Source organism: Symphalangus syndactylus, chromosome 6 (assembly GCF_028878055.3).
Source record: "Symphalangus syndactylus isolate Jambi chromosome 6, NHGRI_mSymSyn1-v2.1_pri, whole genome shotgun sequence".
NCBI classification, from domain to species: domain Eukaryota; kingdom Metazoa; phylum Chordata; class Mammalia; order Primates; family Hylobatidae; genus Symphalangus; species Symphalangus syndactylus.
Window position 1 is genome coordinate 119137280 of NC_072428.2, and position 19349 is coordinate 119156628.

Sequence of the window (19349 nt, forward strand, 5' to 3'; positions counted from 1 at the left end):
TCTTTCCCTCTCCATTAACTTCATTCCCATTTAAAGAAGAAAGAAAAAAGATGACAAAATAGACCCCATAAATCTCTAATCCTATCTATACATGCTCTTTTGGATTTATCATTTCATTTTCTGTTTGGTAATAGAGCATTTATCCTCACCTTTTCTCTGAAACCATGCTTGCTAAGATCACCAAGGATCTCCTGTCAAATCATTCATTCTTTCAGTGGAATCACCAGGGAGTTTATATGAAGTGATGGAGACAAGGCTGAGAATGGACCCCAATGGACATCAACATTTAAGGGAATTGGTGAAGGAAAATATAATGAAGGAAATTAGAAGCCAGGGTTGAAGGAGAAAGCCAGGAGAGTGTGGTGTTCCAAAAAGAAGAGAGTTTTTAAGAAGGAGTGGAATTAAGTGTTAAATACTATACAGATGTAAAATAAAATCAATATTGAAAATAATTCACTGAATTTAGCAGCAAAGCAGTTAAGTGTTAGGATAGATGGTAAGGTTAAATTGCATTGGTGAGAGACATTATTTGTAGGGAAGCAAAACAAGCTGGGGTAGAAAACTGTTTTGAAAATATTGACTGTGAAGAATAAGGGAGTTAGAGTTGCCAGAGAGGGTTGCAAGCTCTAGGGAAAATGTTTTTTAAAACAATATGTAACAGACTTGATGGGCCAAGTGCGGTGGCTCATGCTTGTGATTCTAGCACTTTGGGAGGCTGATGTGGGCATATCACTTTGAGCTCAGGAGTTTGAGTCCAGCCTGGGCAACATGGTGAAACCCTGTTTCTACAAAAAATACAACAATTAGCCAGGCGTGGTGGCTCACACCTGTAGTCCCAGCTACTCAGGAGGCTGAGGCTAGAGAATTGTTTGAGCCCAGGAAACAGAGGTTGTAGCGAGCCAAGATCACACCACTGCACTCCAGCCTGGGCAAGAGTGAGACCCTGTCTCAAAGAAAAAAGTATGACAGACTTGGATATGTTTAGGCGCCTGTGGAAAAGAGTTTGGAGAGGAAGAAAGCAAGATTGGAAGAAGAAAGGAATAAAAATGGACTGAAGTCCTTGAAAAGAAAGGAAGGAACATGATTCAAAGCATGAATAGGACGATTGGCCTTATTTACATAGAAACAGGATATCTTACACAGTAAGAGACCTATTAATATGGGATGCCATGGGGCCAGTCCTTGAATAAGTTCATCTCTTTTCTGTCATGGTGATCGTACCTATTCCCATGGTTTTAAATATCATCTAACCTAAATGCTGACAAGTCCCAAACTCTCCTGAATTCCAGACTTGCATCTCTAACTGCCATCTTTATATCTTCTCTCGGGTGTCTGTAAACATTTCAAAACTTAGCATGTCAAAACTGAATTCCTCTGAAACGTATTTCTTCTACAGTCTTGCCTTACCCACCCCCAGCAACTTGGGCAGAAAGTCCTATTGTCATTGTTGACTCCCCTCTCTAATACTAATCTGTCAGCAAATCCTTTTGGCTCTACTTTCAATATATTCATAGTCTAACCACTTCTCACCACTTTGGTCTAAGCCACACTGTCACATCTTATGTGGATTATTGCATAGCCTTCCAAATCGTCTTTGCTTCTGTTATTGCTGTTTCCGTCATCTGTTTTCAGTTTATAGCCGGAGGGAACTTGTTAAAACCTATGTCAGATCATATCACTCTTAGGCTCTGACTCTCGCAGTGGCTTCTCAGTCATGGGTAATGAAAGGCAAAGTCCTTAAAATTGACTATAATTATATTAAACTATGAACTCTTATTTATATTTCTCCTTGTTCATTCTGCTACACTCTTTTTCTTCTTCTTCTTTTGGAGACAACGTTTCGCTGTTGTCATTGCCCCAGGCTGGAGTACGGTGGTGCAATCACAGTTCACTGTAGCCTCGACCTCTTGGGCTCAGGCAGTCCTCCCACCTCAGCCTCCTGAGTAGCTGGGACCAGGATGGAGTGCAGTGGCGTGATCACGGCTCACTGTAGTCTCTACCTGTTGGGTTCAAGTAATTCTCTCAGCTCAACCTCCTGAGTAGCTGGGACCACAAGCGTGCACCACCATGCCTGGCTAATTCTGAAATTTTTTGTAGATACAGGGTCTCCCTGTGTTGCCCAGGCTAGTCTTCAACTACTGGGTTCAAGTGATCCTCCTGCTTCAGCCTCCCAAAGTGCTGGGATTACAGGCGTGAGCCATTGCACCCAGCCTCCTTCATTTTCTTTTCTTTCTTTCTTTTTCTTTTTGTTATCTTTTAGAGATGGAGTTTTGCTCTGTTACTCAGGCTGGTGTGCAGTGGTGCCATCATAGCTCACTGAAGCCTCGAATTTCTGGGCCTAGGCCATCCTCCTGCCTTAGCCTCCCAAGTAGCTGTGATTACAGATGTGAGCCACTATGCTCAACTCTGCTACACTCCTTCGAATAGTTCTTAATCATTTTTAGTCAGGAGGTCAATATACAGGATTACCTTTTTGCTACAGTTACCTATAACTATTTAGACTTTTTTTTAAAAAAAAATTGAGGTGTAAAATACACAAATATTGAGTCTACAGCACATATAACACCATCCACATCGAGACATCGAACGTTCTCATCTCTCTAGAACATTCTCTTATACTCTTTCCCCGTCGGAAGCTCCCTGCCTCTCACCCCCACCCCTATGTAACCACTATTCAGACTTATATCACCCCATAAATTAGCTTTTCTGTTTCTAAACTTGAGCCCTACTTATTTAATACTATTAGGTGTAATACTATAGCCTGACCCTCCACACCAATCCCTGCTTCTGCACTTGCTATTTTTTACCCTGCAGTACTTTTTCTTTCTTCTGTCTCTCTTAACCACTTTCTAACATATAATCTAATATGTTTGATATTTATTGTCTCTCTCCTAGAATCTAAGCTGTACAAGGGCAGGGATTTTTGTTCTGCTATAACCACCCAAAACAGCCCCTAATACACAGTAAGTGTTCGATAAATATTAGTGAAATGAATGAATGAGAGGTCCGGTGAATGGATGTAAATTTGTAGGCAATCCAGATGGGAGGATTCAGAAATTGAAGAAAATCTCATGTTGTATTTATATGTTTTTAGAGAATAAGGGATAAAATTGTCTTTTGGGAGTGCAGAGGAGGTGATGGGATTGGGGTTTTGAAGACAGTGAAGGAAGTTTGAAATGTTAGGAGCATGGGAGATTGAAGATTTGGGCAATGTAGATTTATTGCTTCTTGTTGGAGGCTCAGTGTTCTGGCCATGAGTGTGGTTCATGTAATACCAGCCAATGTGGTTGAATGACTTACTTCAGCAGAACTTAGCTCAGGTGTAGAAACAGAGAAAGTTGACAGTGTTTTTTGCCGTGTAGGTTCAGTGGAAGGCCAGAGAGACAAAGGAGTTAGCCAGATACTGACTGAAGTGATAATACCTTGAGTTTTGGCTAGCCTGAGAAAGAAGTGATAGGCAAGAAAAACAGATTGGGATAGTACAAAAGGATCGTTTCCAGAGGTATGGTTGAGTTCAGACTATTTCCAAATAGACATAATGAAAAAGATAGAATGGGATATTGATAAAAGGATTAGCAGTTGTCATAAAAGTTAAGATACCATAGTTGATTGGTTTTACGGAATACTTTCTTTTCCATTTTAACATTTCTAAAGTTGAGATGCCAGTTTAATTGGTAACACTTTCTTTTTACTATTATGTGAAATGATGGTGAGTCTTCCAATTAATGGCAGATTTGATAAAATACAGTATTTGAATGTTAGATTCCAGAAGTGTAGCATTTATAGGTACTGACAAGGTTACCAGGGCACGGCCATTAGGGAATATAACTAAAAAAGAGTCAAGATCAAGTATCTAATTAGATAAATTATGCCCATGGACTTCAAAGACCCAGAGTCATGAGCTAGTTTTAAGAGTTTTCAGCAAATGACATGGAGCGACTAGAGGTAGCAGATGACAGCATAGAAATAGGTAGATAGGAAAATTCACCTTCAAGTCATCCCTTCAAGTCTCATGGGTCACTTTCTCAGAGGTCTTCCCATAAATCTCCTTTCCTCAAGTCTAACTATGGTTTTCCTCTGTACTGTCTTTAATATCTTATACTTTTTCTTGTATAATTCTTCATTCATTTCTAATTAATCTTTTATTATGTGATTATATTATGTTTTTCTTTCACCAGATTGTAAACTCATTGACTGTAGGAATTATTTTTGTACATTGCCTAGCACATTGTCTTAGCCCATTCAGGCTGTTACACAAACTTCCATAGACTGGGTGACTTAAAAACAACAGTTTATTTCTCATAATTCTGGAGGCCAGGAAGTTCAAGAACAAGGCACCAATAGATTCGGTTTCTGGTTAGGGCCCACTTCCTGGTTCATAGAGAGCTATCCTCTCGCCATGTCCTCGCATAGTGGAAGGGATGAGAGAACTCTCAGCTCTCTTTTATAAGGGCACTAATCCCATTCAGTCCTCATGACCTAATCATTTCCCAAAGGCCTCACTTCCAAATACCAACACATTGGAGATTAGGTTTCAACATAAGAATTTGGGGTGGGGGTGGGGTGGGGACACATAGGACACATTCTAGGCACTGAATAAATGAAATAGACGGCCGGGCGCGGTGGCTCACGCTTGTAATCCCAGCACTTTGGGAGGCCGAGGCGGGCGGATCACGAGGTCAGGAGATCGAGACCACGGTGAAACCCCGTCTCTACTAAAAAAATACAAAAAATTAGCCGGGCGCGGTGGCGGGCGCCTGTAGTCCCAGCTACTCGGAGGCTGAGGCAGGAGAATGGCGTGAACCCGGGAGGCGGAGCTTGCAGTGAGCCGAGATTGCGCCACTGCACTCCAGCCCGGGCGACAGAGCGAGACTCTGTCTCAAAAAAAAAAAAAAAAAAAAAAAAGAAATAGAGAATGTGAGCTGTCTGTGACCAGATTAAGGATATATTACTCTGGAATAACGTTCTAGAGGCCACAATGACAGTACAGAGTACATTTTCCTAAATTTGATTCTGTTTCAGTGGTTCGCTTATTTGCTGCATTTTTTAGCTTTATCTGTTTTCTCTGAGCCTCAGTTTCCTCCTGTTAGATTAAGATACTAATGCCTATTTGACAGGGTTATGGTAACCATTAAGTGAGTTTAGTATGGGAAGCACATCATACAGCACCTACCACATAGTTGGTGCCCTGTAAGTGATAGGCTGAAATGGCCATCTTCATTTCTTTTCTTCTGAAAAAAATCCTATGTCTTACCTGGACTATTGCAGCTGACACCTGACAGTCTTGCTTTTGTCCCTCCTCCCTCTTTTTTCTTCTCTACACTTATGTTGAATAATTCTTCTAAAACATTGATCATGTAATCTTCCCTTTTTATATTTCTGTAACATCTGTTCATTGCTTACATGATCAAGTTCAAACTCTTTGGCTTGGAATTCAAAGCACTTCAGGGTCCAGTACCTTGGTTCTTTCCTAATCCCCTACTGTCCTGTGCTGCCATTTCTCTCCTGCCTTTCCTGTTACACTCCAGCAACATCATGTCATTTGTTTCCCATGCATCCCACATGTTCAGCACTCTGCCTTTGCTCTGGAATTTCTCTCTGATTGAAATGTCCTCCTTATTCTAGGTCTGATGGAGTCCTATTCATTCTTAAAGTTACCACCTTTCCCAACCTTTATATATTTTCCTATAATTGCATGATTACACTGTGTTATAAATGTAAATTTACATGTCTTTCTTTAAACCAGACTGTGGGTTGCTTGAGGGCAAAAGCTATGTATTTACCTTTATCCACGACACTTGTATCCTAGTGGGTGATTAGTAAAAGTTGATTGAACCAAAGGGACTATGGAGAGTTTACAACCTATTTATTTTACTTAAAACAGTTACTCGAAGGAGGAGATAGGTTTGAGTGTAGGTTTAACAAGGAAAAAATCTTAGGTGGGAATCCAATAGAGAGGGGAGAAAATGGTCAGTTATGAAAATTAGCCGTCAGCCATTTTAGTACTAATGTCAGGCCAAAATATGAACAATATTCATTTATCTAGGAAATTAACAATAGGACACAATTCTACTCTTGTTTCAGAGGCTGAAGAGGAGATACAAGAGATCTGACAGAAAAAACTAAATGAAACCCCAGAGGGCCAGAGAGACTTGACAGAAATGGCAGATAACAAACTTGGTTTGGGCTTGAAATGTGATCTGGCACTCAAAGGAAAGCCAGTGCTATTCTGGGCAGCTAACAAAGAAGAATTGTGCCACGGCATAGGGAGTTGGCAAGAGCCCACTGGGAGTATTACATTTAGCACAGTGTCAGCATGATAGAAACAGAAGGTGGTGAGCTCTGAGAGCAACTGTAGTGCTGAGGGGGATAAATACATGAATTTATGAAGATCAGTTAACAAATTCAAGCATGCAGGTTTGACTGAATTCCAACTATAAGATCCAGGAGAGACACTCCCAAATATTTGAAGGGTGTTAACATTGGAAGAAGAGAGGAATTATTTAGCCTGGACTACAGAACTTTGTAAGAAGGTGAAACCAAGGGCAGGGCAAATTTATACCTCTCTAAAAGAATGCCTTGATGTAGTTTTTGGGTGATTCGGGTGCCTTCATCCCCCAGGACTTTTTGTAGTATGAAGCCGTAAGGCCAAAATGAAAGATTTGAGAGTTCTTTCTCTGGAGAAATGGTTGAGAAATATTTTGGTCTTGTGAATAAAGAGTTTTTGTCCCAGAGACAGATTGTGAAGGATTGATTTAATATTTATTAGCCATGCACGGTATATTAAGCACTGTATACAACACAGTACATAGTTCTTGAGGTTCTGAAATAAAACAACTGGTCATTATACACTTTATGCATTCTCAGTGTGTTTCAATAGTTTAGAAACTTTGGCAAATTTCTTAAGACTTTCCCTTTGGAATAGAATGATGGAGGAATTCGGCCAAATGTAAATGTAAAACAGCAACAACAACAACAGATGAAATCCTGTTGAAACGAATGTTTCCTTTCACAAGATGGCAAAACATATATCCTTGAGTCGGGAGTTTCCTCAGTGATGGGGATGAAGAAGCCTTGAGCTGATAACATGATAACATGTTTGTTCTTCAGGATATTTTAAATGCCAGATAGAGATGCTATATTGTCTTCATTGCTGGCCAGGTCTCTGTTATTTCTCAGTTCAAGATAGGTCAAGGGAAAATTCGTTGATTCACTTAGAGACAGTTCTGTTTCCTGAGGCAAAGGTACTTGAATTTTCAAGTGAAATGGCCAAAAAGCCCACAGTATACTTAGATTTTTTAAAAAAGCTTATATCTCTTCTTTTACATCTGGGCTTCTTGATTTCCATCTGTTTGTCTACAGAAGCCATCATGCGATTTTAAAGATAATGTTGGGTATGAAGAATGTGGAGTCAGGTTCTGTTTAAATAGGCAATTGAGTCTTTCCTCAATTAACTAAATTATCTTATGCTCCCTGTGTCAGTGTGGATCCTCCAAGACAGACTTAGAGGCATAAGGTTTATTGAACCACAAACAATCAGTTGGGAGGGAGCCGGGAGTAGGCAGGTAGAGCTTTTTGAATATGGTGCAAGTCTAATACCTCTGAAGGAAGACTGGGAAGAAAAGGCTGGGTAGGAAATCTTGCAGACCACAGCATAGTTGAGAAAATCCCAGCCATGCAGATGTAGAGTCCCTAAGCAAAAGCTGCTTGTTAGCAGAATCCCATATGGGGCAGGTGGGCAGGCACTACTACCCCTGCCTTGCTCAGTCACTGGCTGGGAGCAGCTTAGGCAAAGAGTGCTTTCAGTGTTCATGGGGTTGGTGGCTAGAGGCTAAACTGTGGTCCATACAATAGGTTCTCTTGAAGCAGATCTGAGCGACACATCTTCTTGGCTACTACACTTCCCTAGCAAGCTTATTTATTCATTTCATGACAAGGTTCACAAAGTTTTCATGTGTCTTGCCATATAACATTTACGACAGCATAATAAATACTAGGGAAGATAGAAATAAAAGTAGAAACTCAAAGAAATAACTATTACTATTCCTCTAGATAAACAGAAGTTTTCTGGGGTATTTTTCAAGGAGGATTCACCCTGAAAATACTGAGCGATAATGACTTCATTGTCTATAATACTCGTGCAATAAATATATTTAGTTGTTTTATTTTCTAATGGCTCTTTTATGTAGTGTGTTTTGAGAAAACCCAAGGGTTTAACATTATAACACAACTCATTGATGATAAGTATGTGGAAGCTAAGATTATATGTAACAGTCAGGTAGCTGACAGTCTGTATGGTTGGAATAGAGAATAGATCTCTGAATTTTCAGAGAAGGAAATGGACTGAACAGCATTTAAATAATCTTGCATAAATATGACTTCTATCAAACAAATTTTGTGTTATTCTTTTTTTAAGAGACAGGTCTTGCTGTGTTGCCATGGCTGGACTTAAACTTCTGGGCTCAAGTGATCCTTCCGCCTCATGCTCTTGAGTAGCTGGGACTACAGGCATGTGCCACTGTGCCCAGCTTATAAAACAAAATTTTGGTAAAAAGCTTGAAACGATAGACTATTCAAAATTATATTCCTTAGAATAGAAAGCCTATTAACAGACCCAAAAGTTATGTAATATAAGATAAAGGTGGCATTTTAAATCCATGGTGGTGGGTAAGATTGTGGAAGATGATGGATTATTTAATAAATGGTGTAGAGAAATTTGGGTAGCCAATATGGAAAATAAACTTGTCTTCATACCTCACATTTTATATCAGGATAAATTCCAAATGGATCAAATATTAAATGTAAGAAGTGGAACTATGGTCCTAGTAAAGTACTAAAACGAACCATGGAAGAATTAAAAAACATAATTTTGTATAGTATAGTGTGATAAAATATTCCAGAAGCCACGAAAGAATAGACTGTATTTTTTTTTTTAATTTCAGTAAGTTTTGGGGGGACAGGTGGTGTTTGGTTACATGGATAAGTTCTTTAGTGGTGATTTCTGAGATTTTGGTACACCCATCACCTGAGCCAGACTGTAAATTCGACGATATAATTTTTTTTTTTTTTAATTTGGGGGTAGGGGATGGTGGCATGGCAAAAACTACTATAAGCAAAGTTAAAAGACAAGTGAGAAACTGGGGAAAATATTTGCAACTCACAAAGGGCTGATTTCCCTAATATATAAAGAACTCTAAAAATCAGTGAGAAAAAGAAGAATAATCCAGTAGAAATAATGGGCAAAGAATGTGAACAGATAGTTCAGAAGAAATGAAATACAAATGTCACTTAAACTTATGAAAATAAACACAAGCTGGGCACAGTGGCTCACACCTGTAATCCCAGCACTTTGGAGGCCAAGGCAGGCCGATCACTTGAGGTCAGGAGTTCAAGACCAGCCTGGGCAACATGTTGAAACCTGTCTCTACTAAAAATATAAAAATTAGCCAGGCCTGGTGGTGCCCACCTGTAATCCCAGCTACATAGGAGGCTCAGGCAATCCCTTGAACCCAGGAGGCAGAGGTTGCAGTGAGCCAAGATCACGCCACTGCACTCCAGCCTGGGCAACAGAGTGAGATTCCGTCGCAAAAGAAAAAAGAAAATAATCACTGTCTAACTCTTGATTAGAGGAATGCACATAAAAACTACCCAGAGATACTATTTTGATGTCTCAGATTGGCAAGTACCTGGAAATTTGGTAATAAACTCTATTATAATATGTGGGGAAGCAGACGCACATTGGCAATTACTTATCTGCTGTCTTACTACAATAGATTTGTTTGCATTTTCTAGAACCTTAAACATACAATATGAACTCTTATCTGGCTTCTTTCACTCAGCAAAATTATTTTGAGATTCATTCATGTTACAGCATGTATCAATAGTTGATTCCTTTATAACTGAATGGATATACTGCAATTTGTTATCAGGTTTACTGTTAATGGACATTTGGGTGGTTTTCAATATGGGGCTATTACAAATAAAGCTGTTATAAACATCTGTGAACAAGTCTTTGTATATACATATGCTTTCTTTTTTTTTTTTTTAGGTAAATACAAAGGAGTGTGATAGCTGGGGTCTTTTGGCAGATTTATGTTTAGCTTTTATTTAAAACTGCAAACTGGTTTTTAAATTGGTTGTATTGTTTTATATTCATGACAATAGTATGTGAGAATTCCCATTTCTCCACATTTTAGTCGTTCTAATGGGTGTGTAGTGGTTTTTGTGTTTAATTTGCAATTCCATAATGTCTGATGATAAATCCATGTGCTTTTATTTTTATTTATCTTTGTAAAAGTATGGGTGTCTTTTTGCCTAATTTTTAATTGGGTTGTTGTCTTTTTGTTAAGTTGTAAGTGTTCTTTATATGTTCTAAATATATAAATACATTGCCACATAATATATTTTGTAAATATTTTCTACCAGTCTGTTTGGCACAGTGTCTTTTTATCACCGTTTGTTTGTTTGTTTGTTTGTTTGTTTGAGATAGAGTCTTCTTCTGTCGCCTAGGCTGGAGTGCAATGGCACGGTCTGCAACCTCTGCCTCCCAGGTTCAAGCAATTCTCCTGCGTCAGCTTCCTAAGTAGCTGGGATTACAGGTGCATGTCACCACGCATAGCTAATTTTTGTATTTTTAGTAGAGATGCGGTTTCACCATGTTGGCCAGGTTGGTCTCGAACTCCTGACCTCAAGTGACCCACCGCCCATCCCAAGGTCCTGGGATTACAGGCGTGAGCCACCACGTCTGGCCTTAAAACAGTTTTAAAAAATTTGAGATATAAATAATATGCCATAAAATCTTCCTTTTTGAAGTTCAGTGGTTTGTAGTATATTCACAAGGTTGTACAACCATCAGCATCATCTGATTCCAGAACATTTTTACCATCCCCTAAATAAATTCCCCTACCCATTAGTGGTGGTATTTTCCTCCCCTCAACCCCTGGCAACCACTAACCTACTTTCTGTCTCTCGATTTGCTGATTCTGGACTTTCATATAAATGGAATCATACAATGTATGATCTTTTGTGTCTAGCTTCTTTGACTTAGCACGTATCATTACTTCATTCCTTTTTATTGCCAAGTAATGTTACATTGTATGGATATACATTTTGTTTATCCAGTCATCAATTGATGCACATTTGTAAAATACAACGAATGTCTGTATCTTAACCTTGAATCCTACAACCAAGCTAGACTCATATTAGCTCTAGTGCAGTTTTTTTGTAAATTCCATAGGTTTTCTACATAGATAATTGTTTCACCTGTAAATAAAGACAATTTTACTTTTTTCTTTCCAATTTGATCCCTTTTATTTCCTTTTTTTTATTGCACTGATTAGAACTTGCCATATGGTGTTAAATAAAAATACACAGAAGATTCTTGTTCTCAATGTTAAGAAGAAAGCATTCAGTTTTTCATCCTTAAGTATAATGTTAACTGTAATTTGTTGTAGATGTTCTATATCAAGTAAAAGCGTTCTGTTCTAGTCTTAGTTTTCCAACAATTTTTATCAGGAATGGATGGTGGACTTTGGAAATACTTTTTCTGCACCTATTGAGATGACCGTATGGTTTTTCTTTTTTAGTTTGTTGATACAGTAAGTTATATTGATTGATTTTCATATGCCAGACCAATCTTGCATTATGAGATAAACCCCACTTGGTTGTGATGTTATTCTTTTCATATATTGCTGGAATAGATTTTCTAAAAATTTGTTAAGAACTTTTACATCTGTGTTAGCGAGAAACATTAGTCTGTGGTTTTCTTCTCTTACTGTGTCTTTCTATGGTTTTGGTATGTGGGTAATGCAAGCCTTGTAGGATGGGTTAGAAAGTATTTCTCCTTCAGTTTTCTGGGAGCGTTTGTATGGAATTTGTATTCTTTCTTTGGTTTTTTTATTTTGTTTTGTTTTGGTTTTGTTTTTGTTTTTTCCAGACGGAGTCTCACTCTTTTGCCCAGGCTGGAGTGCAGTGGCATGATCTCGGCTCACGTTAACCTCCACCTCCCAGGTTCAAGCGATCCTCCTGCCTCAGCTCTGCTAGTAGGTGGGATTACAGGCACACACCACCATGCCCACCTAATTTTTGTATTTTTAGTAGAGATGGGGTTTTGCCATGTTGGCTAGGCTGGTCTCAAACTCCTGACCTCAGGTGATCCGCCCGCCTTGGTCCCCCAAAGTGCTGGGATTACAGGCTATTTCTTCTTTAAATATTCGGAATTCACCAAGTAAACCTTCTGGGCCAGGTCTTGTGTGTGTGTGTATAGGAAGGTAAGGTTTTTTGTTTGTTTGTTTGTTGTTGTTGTTGTTGTTGTTTGAGATGGAATCTTGCCCTGTTACCCAGGCTGGAGTCCAGTGGCACGATCTTGGCTCACTGCAACCTCTTCCTCCTGGGTTCAAGTGATTCTCCTGTCTCGGCCTCCTGAGTAGCTGGGATTACAGGCGCCTGCCACCATGTCTGGCTAATTTTTGTATTTTTAGTAGAGATGTGGTGTTGCCATGTTGGCCAGGCTGGTCTCGAACTCCTGACCTCAGGTGATCTGCCCGCCTCGGTCTCCCAAAGTGCTGGGATTACAGGCATGAGCCACCACACCCAGCCAGATAAGGTTTTATAAACCACAAATTTAATATCTTTAGTAAATATTTCTATATATTCTATCTTTATAGAGCTATTTAGATTTACTCTTGAATGACCTTTGTGCCTTTCAAAGTATTTGTTGAATGTCTTAGCAAAAAAGCTGTTCATAATTTTTCTTTTTTCTTTTTTTTTTTTGAGACAGGGTCTCACTCTGTTGCCCAGGCTGGCATGCAGTGGCATGATCTCTGCTTACTGCAGCCTCTGCCTCCTGGGCTCAAGCCATCCTCCCACTTCACCCTCCCGAGTAGCTGGGGCTATAGGCATGCATCACCATGCCAGGCTAATTTTGTATTTTTTTAGGGGTGGGGTTTTGCCAGGTTGCTCAGGCTGATCTCAAACTCCTGAGCTTGAGCTCAAGTGATCCACCTGCTTCAGCCTCCCAAAATGCTGGGATTACAGGTGTGAGCCACCATGCCTGGCCTATTTTCTTATTTTTATTTTAAAATTTTAGAATTCTAGTGAGGTCACCTTTGTCATTCTTGATATTATTCATTTGGATCTTCTCTCTTTTTCTCCTGATCAGTCTGACTAAATGTTTATGTATTTCATTGATCTTCTCAAAGAACACCCTTTGGTTCCATTGATTTTCTCTATTGCTTTTCTCTTTTTTATTTTAAAATTTCTGCTGTGGAAAAAAATCTTCTGTTTGCTTATGGTTTGTTGATTCTTTTTCTAGCTTCTTAAGGTGGAAACTGAGGTTTTTTATCTGAGACTTTTCTTCTTTTCTAATAGAGGTATTTTGTACTATAAATTTCCCTCTAAGTGCTGCTTTAGGTGCATTCCACACATTTTGATTTGCTGTGTTTTTAGTCTGCTTAAAATATTTTTAAATTCTTTTGTTTGTTCCTTTTACTCCTGGGTAATATAGAAGTATTGTATATAATTTCAAAATATTTGAGGGATTTTCCAGACATGTTTCTGTTTCCTAATTTAATTTCATTGTGTTCAGAGAACGTACTTTGTATGACTTGAATTCTTTTAAATTTAGTTAAATTCATTTTATGGCCCAGAATATACTTTATATTGTTAAATGTTCTGTGTACCCTCAAAAAGAATATGTTTTCTGCTCTTGTTGGGTTGAGTGTTCTATGAATGTCAATTAGGTCAAGTTGGTTGTTAGTGTTGTTGAAGTCTTCTGTATCTTTCCTGCTTTTTCTATTTGTCCTATCAATAAGAGAAAGGTGTTGAAATTTGTAGCTAGAATTGTGGGTTTGTCTGTTCCTCTTAGCAGTTTTGTCAGTGTTTGCTTCATGTATTTGAAACTTAGTTACCAGATACATAACATTTACGATTATCTCCTTTTGATGAATTGACTTCTTTATGATTATGAAATGATATCCTTTAGTCCTGGTAATATTCTTTGTTCTGAAATATACTTTACTTGATATTAATATAGCCCTTTTAGCTTTTTTTTTTTTTTGACAGAGTCTCACTCTCTCACCCAGGTTGGAGTGCAACGGCGCAATCTCAGCCCACTGCAACCTCTGCCTCCCAGGTTCAAGAGATTCTCCTGCCTCAGACTCTCGAGTAGCTGGGATTACAGGCACCTGCCATTGTGCCTGGCTAGTTTTTGTATTTTTGTAGAGTCGGGATTTCACCATGTTGGCAAGGAAGGTCTTGAACTCCCGACCTTAGATGATCCGCCCGCCTTGGTATCCCAAAGTGCTGGGATTACAGGCATGAGCCACCGTGCCTGGCCCAGCTTTCTTTTGATTAATATTAGCATAGTATATATTTTTCCATTCTTTTTCTTTCAGAATGATTTTATCTTTATATGTAAAGTAGATGTCTTATAGGCAGCATATAGGTAGGTCTTGTTTTTATCCAGTCTGACAATCTCTGCCTTTTAATTGGGATGTTTAGACCATTTACATTTGATGTGATTATTCATATGGATGAGTGTAAATCTGCCATTTTGCTGTTTGTTTTCTATTTGTCCCACCTCTTCTTTGTTCTCCTTTTCTTCTTCTGTTTCTTTTGGATTAATTAAGCATATTGTAATCATTCAGTTTTACCTCCATATTGGCTTATTACTTTTTTTGTTTTGTTTTGAGACAGAGTCTCGCTCTGTCGGAGTGCAGTGGCGTGATCTTGGCTCACTGCAACCTCTGCCTCCCGGGTTCATGCCATTCTCCTGCCTCAGCCTCCCAAGTAGCTGGGACTACAGGTGCCTGCCACTACGCCCAGATAATTTTTTGTATTTTTAGTAGAGACGGGGTTTCACCGTGTTAGCCAAGATGGTCTCAATCTCCTGACCTCGTGACCCGCCCGCCTCAGCGTCCCAAAGTGCTGGGATTACAGGCATGAGCCACTGTGCCTGGCCTGGCTTATTACTTCTAACTCTGTTTCCTTTTTTGTAACTGTTTTAGGGTTTGTGGTGTAAATAGTGTACATCTTTAACTTATCAGACACCTCCTTCATGTGATATTACGGCACTTCACATATAGTACGTCAATCTTGTAATAGTATACTTCCATTTCTCCCCACTCAGCCTTCACGTTATTATTGTCATACATTTTAGTTCTGCACATAACTCCACAGTACCTTATTTATTTTTCTATACAAACTTTCAAGGTTATCTAAATAATTGTAAAAAATGTTTGTATTTACCATTTTTGGTACTTTTCATTCTTTGGTGTAGATCTATCTTTCCGTGTGGTATAATTTTCCTTGTGCCTGAGGGACTTCCTTTAATGTTTCTTGTACTGCAAGCCTGGTAGTGATGCTTTTTTTCAGCTTTTATACATCTGGGAAAGTCTGTATTTTGCCTTTGTTTTTGAAGGATATTTTTACTGGGTATACAATATTAGGTTAACATGGTTTTTTTGTTTCGGTTTTTAAAGATGTTTCATTGCTTTATTGTCACTTGCATGGCTTCCTATGAGAAGTCTGTTGTTAACCATACTTTTTTTCATTTGCACATAATGTGGGGTTTTTTCCCCTCTCGATGTTTTTAAGTTTTCTTTGTCACTAGATTTGAGCAATTTGATTGTGATGTTCCTTGGTGTAATTTTGTTTATACCTTTGTGCTTGGGGTTTGTTGAGTCTTTTGGATTAATGGGTTTGTAGTTTTCATGAAATTTAGAAAACTTTCAGCCATTATTCTATTTCTATACCCCTTTTCTTACCTTTCCTTTGGAGATTCCATTTATATGTAATTAGATCAGTTGAAGTTGCCCTCCAGTTCATGAATGTTCTGGGTTTGTTTTATTTTGTTTTGTTTTTTCTTTTTCTTTTTCTTTTTTTTTCCGAGACTGAGTCTCGCTGTGTTGCCTAGGCTGGAGTGCAGTGGTGCAACCTCCACCTCCTGGGTTCAAGCGATTCTCCTGCCTCAGCCTCCCGAATAGCTGGGACTACAGGCACGTGCCACTACGCCTGGCTAATTTTGTATTTTTAATAGAGGCAGGATTTCACCATGTTGGCTAGGTTGGCCTTGAACTCTTGACTTAACGTGATCCGCCCGTCTCGGCCTCACAAAGTGCTGGGTTTACAGGTGTGAGCCACCTCGCCTGGTTTAAGTTTTTTAAATGTGATTTTTAAATGACTCCATAATGTGTTCCACTTGGCTGAATGTCTAAGATTTTCTTCCTTTTTTTCATTAATCGAAATAATAGTGTGATGAACATTTGCATACAAAAATATTAGTATACGTCTGTGATCATTTTCTTAGAATAAATTTCTCCTTAAGACTTTTAATATGTGTTGCAAAATGCTGTCTGTATATTTTTGTATCACATAAAAAAACAAAACAAAAAACTCCTGGCCGGGCACAGTGGCTCATACTTGTAATCCCAGCACTTTGGGAGGCTGAGGTGAGTGGATCACCTGAGGTCAGGGGTTCGAGACCAGCCTGGCCAACATGGTAAAACCCTATCTCTGCTAAAAATAAAAAAATTAGCCAGGCGTCGTGGCAGGTGTCTGTAATCCCAGCTACTTGGGAGGCTGAGGCAGAAGAATCACTTGAACCAGGGGGCAGAGGTTGCAGTGAGCTGAGATCATGCCATTACACTGCAGCCTGGGCGAAAGAGCGAGACTCCAACTCAAAACAAACAAAAATCGTCCTATGAAAACTGCTAGTTTTAATGGCGGGGGAACATTCAACTACTTGAACTCCTATTCTTTAGAAGGGCCAGGATTGCTTGCTTGACACCAATATATCAGAATTTTAAAGTGAAACTTAAAGACTAAGAAGAAACTAACCATATGAGGAATAGGGGAAAAAGAATTACAAGCAGAATGAACTGCAGTGCAAAGCCTCAAGAAAGAAGGGATGTTAGAAGAGTGGAGAGAAACCGAGGGTAGCTAGAGCATAGTGAGAAAGAGAGTCTGTCTTAAAAGGAGATTGCAGAGAGGCAAGGACTGGATCATGTAGGACCCTGAGGGTCAAGGCAGCTATGCTTTGGACTTTATTCTAAGTGCCATGATAAGCCATTGAAAGGCTGTAAGCTGGGGAGTTTATGATGTTGTGTGGAGGAAGGTGGTTTAGAGAGTGGCAAGAGTGGAAGCAGGATGACCAGCTAGAAGATACGATTCTTTACTATTTCTCGATCACTTTATCATATATATTAATGTATATTACTGCTATGGACTGAATGTGTTCCTCCCAAATGCATATGTTGAAGCCCTAATTCCCAGTGTGATGGTATTAGGAGGTGGGGCCTTTGGGAAGTAGTTAGGTTTAAATGAAGTCATAAGTGTGGAGTCTCCATGATGGGATTAGTACCCTTATAAGAAAAGGAAGAAACACCAGAGCTTCCCTTCTCCACCATATGAGGATACAGCAAAACAATGGCTAGTTGTCTGCAAGCCAAGAAGTGGGACCTTGCTGAGAACCAGATTTGCTACATGTTGATCTTGGCCTTCCCAGCCTCTAGAACTGTGAGGAATAAATGTCTGTTGGTTAATCCACCTAGTCTATGGTATTTTGTTATAGCAGGTCAAGCAGACTAAAACATCTAGGAAGTGATAAAGAAGAAAATATATATCTGAGACGGAGTCTAGCTCTGTCGCCCAGGCTGGAGTGCAGTGGCGTGATCTTGGCTTACTGCAACCTCTGCCTCCCAGGTTCAAGCAATTCTCTGCCTCAGCCTCCTGAGTAGCTGGGATTATAGGTGCCCGCCACCACGCCTGGCTAATTTTTGTATTTTTTGTAGAGATGAGGTTTTACCATCTTGGCCAGGCTGGTCTTGAACTCCTGACCCCGTGATCCACCCACCTTGGCCTCCCAAAGTGCTGGGATTACAGGCATGAGCCACCGCACCTGGCCAAGAAGAAAGATATTTTAATATTTTAATTTATTATTATTATTTTTTTTCAGACTGAGTCTTACTCTGTCACCCAGGCTGTAGTGCAGTGATGTGATCATTACTCACTGCAGCCTCAAACTCCCAGGCTCAAGTGATCCTCCTGACTCAGCCTCCCTAGTAGCTGGTACTAAGGTATGCACCACCACGCCTAGCTAATTTTTTAATTTTTCTTTTGTAGAGATGAGGTCTCACTATGTGGATTAGCCTGATTTTGAACTCCTGGCCTCAAGTGATCTTCCTATGCCTGCCTCCCAAAGGGCTGGGATTGTAGGCATGAGGCACCATGCCCAGCTGAGAAAACTATTTTAAAAGTAATGGGAAACTATCACATTATTCCCCTTGGCTAGTTATGCTGCATTTCCTCATTTGGCTTTTTTTGTTTGTTTGTTTGTTTTGAGAGAGAGTCTTACTCTGTTGCCCAGGCTGGAGTGCAGTGGCACAGTCTTGGCTCACTGCAACCTCTGTCTCTCAGGTTCAAGTGATTCGCCTGTCTCAGCCTCCCAAGTAGCTGGGATTACAGGCATGGGCCACCACGCCTGGCTAATTTTTGTACTTTTAATAGAGATGGGGTTTTGCCATGCTGACCAGGCTGGTCTTGAACTCCTGACCTTGTGATCCACACGTCTCGGCCTCCCAAAGCGCTGGGATTACAGGCTTGAGCCACTGTGCCCGGCGTTTTTTTTTTGTTTGTTTGTTTGTTTGTTTTTGAGACAGGGTCTCACTCTGTCACCCAGACTGGTGTGCAGTGGCACAATCTCAGCTCACCACAACCTCCGCCTCCCAGGCTCAAGCAATTCTTCTGCCTCAGCCTTCTGAGTAGCTGGGATTACAGGCGTGTGCCACTACCACCCAACTAATTTTTGTATTTTTAGTAGAGATAGGGTTTCACCATGTTGGCCAGGCTGCTCTTGAACTCCTGACCTCAAATGATCCACCCACCTCGGCCTCCCAAAGTGTTGGGATTACAGGCATGAGCCACCATGCCCGGCCTGATTTGGCTTTCTAATGCTATTGCTGCATACCTAACATTTTTCTTCTATTTTATGACATCCCTAATCAGTATTTAAGCTTTGAATGTTTATTCTCCTGTTTTGCCTAGATAATTTTTCTCCTTTATTTTCTTAAATACATGGAATCTTTTATTATGCCTCTAGTATAGTGTTCTCAAACTGACTTGAATGTGGATTTTAAATTTTTTAAAACAAAATATCTGCCTGGGACACCCTTTGAAAAGCTAGGCCAGAGGATTGGGTTCCAGTGATTACCAAAGACTTATGGTCAACCAAATGAGAGAATGCAGTAAAAGAATTACAACCAAATGCAACCAAAGCAATGGGAGAATACCTTGCAGGAGCTGGTCCTAGAACTGCTATTAATGTTTTTTGTTTTGTTTGAGATAGGGTCTCA

At 39.7% G+C, this 19349-nt stretch overlaps 1 protein-coding gene and 1 long non-coding RNA gene across 6 annotated transcripts in view; both read left to right on the top strand.

The window, feature by feature from the left end:
• The window catches only part of LOC129484993 (uncharacterized), a 73949-nt gene extending 57761 nt beyond the window's left edge, over positions 1 to 16188 (top strand). The window contains exons 3-4 of the long non-coding RNA XR_008658586.2: positions 2896 to 2963; positions 6085 to 16188. This is a non-coding gene — a long non-coding RNA (uncharacterized lncRNA). The remainder of the gene's footprint in view (positions 1 to 2895; positions 2964 to 6084) is intronic.
• The window catches only part of AHCYL2 (adenosylhomocysteinase like 2), a 207938-nt gene that overhangs the window by 86024 nt on the left and 102565 nt on the right, over positions 1 to 19349 (top strand). The gene's annotated exons all lie outside the window — the stretch shown is intronic.